We start from the raw sequence: 3,172 nt of genomic DNA on the forward strand, positions 1-3,172 counted from the left end.
TTTGCTCTATTTCAGCTACAAAAAGAAATCAACAAGAAGGTACAACTTAGGATGAATTTTGAACACATTTTTCCAAGATGAGGTCAGCAGCTTTCTGGAAATGCTTGGGGGAAATTACATAATTCTCTTTCTAAACCCAGCAACTTCAGAGTTTCCAGAGTCTGGGGAGAAGATCAGAGCTCGGGTTAGATGTGAGTTTAAGAAACGTGGTCACCTCTCACATTCTTCTAATTTAGAAGCTTGAAGTGTACTTTGCTAGCATAAGCCTATGGCAGCATTCTGCTCTTAAGACCTACTCTTTACTTTTTCTTCATACTCCAAAATTCTCAGGAGTGAGTTCTGGTTAAATGGTGGTAGGATTTGGACCCATTATGGAGTTCTGGCATGGCTTAGAGCTCCTGCAAGGATCCTGGAATCAATCCACTCCCTGAATGCTGTTACGAATTTCAATTCCGAACCAGACATGTGGCCACACTCCTAAATGGACTATTAATAAGATCACATTCCTTGGGCTCTTTCAGCTGACCCTTTAGACAGTGAAGACTCAAGTTAGGAGTGTAGTAAGCTACCTAGGGCTTGGGTGCACAGAAGCAGTCACAAAATGAAAACTGTCTCTACAGGGAGCCTGCTTATAACTTTGCATTGCACTGACTTAATTTTCCCAAATAAAACGTACTTTATTTGTTTAAAAGAAAGAATGCTGTTTCCAGAGCTGCTGAGGCAAATGCAAATTTAAGAGCATTACAAGGCTACTCTTGAAAGAAATGTGAAAAGCAATTAAAATATATCAATATTAACAGTACTTTTAGTATGAGAATGAGAAAGTAAGTTTCACGCCAAGAATTTGTCCAGTCGTGCAGAACTGAAGTCTGAGCATGCAAGTAACTCAGTTAATCAGGGTCAAAGGAGGATAATGAAATAGGCCTTTGAGATATAGAAAGAACATAGAAAAACTGGGTGAACATACAGAAACCAAAAAATCTAGAGGTCTTACCCTCTCGGAGTCTAAAAGATCCGACACTGAGAATATTTTCCACGCTCTTCATTAAGACTCTGAACAGTTTTTCACATAATTTTCTACTGCCCACAAATATGCCCTCAGATACCATACACAAGACCAGCATTAGACATTCCTGCTTAAGAAAGGGGACATGTCTACCAGGGAAAGGCTTGCATGAGGAATATTGAGTATATCAACGTCCATTATCCTTGTACATGAAGATGAGCTATGGAATGGGGCATCCAAAACAGAGGATAACCCCCAAATCAATCATATTTCAATTTGAAATATGTTTGTTCATTGTAAAGTGCTTCCTTACTGTATCCTTAGGTGGGCTGAAATGTCTCAACTTTAAAACAGCTGACATTCTAGACCTGATTATTCTTTGTTGTGACCCTGGGTATTGTAGGATGTCACCAGCACTTCTGGCTTCTATCACCTGATGCCAGTTGTGACAACCAAAAGTGTCTGCTGGGAGGCAAAACCAGTCCCAACAGAAAAACACGGATTCACACCAATATCAAGGTCAGTTTGTCTCTTCTGCAGGCACATACCAGCTGGGTGGTCGGGAAAGTGGCAAAGAGTAGAAGAAGAAGCTGATCCAGGACAAAGAAAATGTATTGCAGATAATCTGCAGTGTAGATAATAAACAAGTAATTTATGGAAATAAAATATAGGGTTGAAAGCGTCTTATTAGAACCAAGGCTCTCAATTGGCAGACAGTGAGTGATTGAGGTTGATACAAATACAGGACATAGTTGTAATCACCTTCCGGCTGCCAGACCCCAGCCACTGATGATCAAATCAAGCATTCCTTTTATAGAACTGAATGACTTGATACACATTGTGCAGTGGAGAGCTTGCTTGTTTTTCATTCATTGACAGCTGGTCTTGCAGAAAGTCTGCCAGACGCTTGGGTCGGGCAACAAAATTCCAAAAAGCATATTGAGCCTGAGAAGCTATAGGCCTGATGAATAAAGATTTTTGCAAGGAAGAAGTAATCACTTCTAATTGAAACATACATACATTTGATAGCACTTCTGATGCATTTAGGCAAAGAACATTTTAGCTTTTTTTATGTTTACATATATTTTATGGTCAAAAATCTATTTCTATCAGAAAGTCTTAAATGTTGATACCAGGATGATACGTGGGTAAGTACAAAACACAGGCTAACCCTCCACGTGCCCCCTTCTACTCACAAAATCCCCTGAGGATAGTCACCAGACTGATTTCTAACAGCATCGATAACTTTTGCCTGTTTTTGTGTTTTATTTAAGTGGAATATAATGTATGTTACTTTGTATCTGGCTTCTCTCACTTGACATTACTTTGCAAGATTCATCCAAGTTTGAGTGTGTGTGTGTGTGTGTGTGTGTGTGTAACTGTAACTGGTTCTTTTTTTATTGTCATGTATTAATCCAATGAGTTAATATTCCACAATTAACTTCTCTACTGGTGGGTTGTTTTCAAGTTGGAATTATTAAAAATAGGGATTCTCTGAAGAAAAAAAGTACAAGCTGCAAAGGGTTCCTTCTTTAGGAAAATACGTATGTTGACTGTATTTCTTCTTGTTCTTCCGTTAATGAAACTGACTGGGTCCTGAACTCTGTTGTCTGCCCAGTGTAAAGCAATTTCTTAAAAGTTGAACAGATGTGCCCGTGGAATGGGAAAAGTCTACTCACTTGTACTTCTATCAGGTTCAACAACTTTACTCTTCGTATGTTCATTAATAGATATCTGTCTACTGATCCACTTAGAGAAAAAATTAGAATCAAGAGATGTATCCAGGGGTTAATCCTTGAAATTAATGTGTGCAATAATTTTATTCATGAATTTAATGAAGACTGCCCAGAAAAAACATTTATTGTATATCTAACACAGTGCCTGGCACAGGAAAGGCACATATTTGTTGAATAGATGAGTAACTAAACGGATGGATGGCAAGAGATGTCACATGACTGAGAGACAAAGACAATAGGGTTAGTAAGAAAAAAATGTTATTTAAGAAAATATTAACAAGGTAAAACAGTCTGCCCAACATTGGACAGCCAGGAAATGGATGAACTGAGTTCTGAACCCGGGCAGTCTAACGTCAAAGCACTGAACCTCTAAAGCAGGTTTAATGCTCAGAAAAGTAATACTATGAGGGATAAAGATGGATTCTGGAAT

This window comes from Mustela putorius, unplaced genomic scaffold (assembly GCF_011764305.1).
Source record: "Mustela putorius furo isolate JIRA1106 unplaced genomic scaffold, ASM1176430v1.1 tig00000145_pilon_pilon_pilon, whole genome shotgun sequence".
In the NCBI taxonomy this organism is placed as follows: domain Eukaryota; kingdom Metazoa; phylum Chordata; class Mammalia; order Carnivora; family Mustelidae; genus Mustela; species Mustela putorius.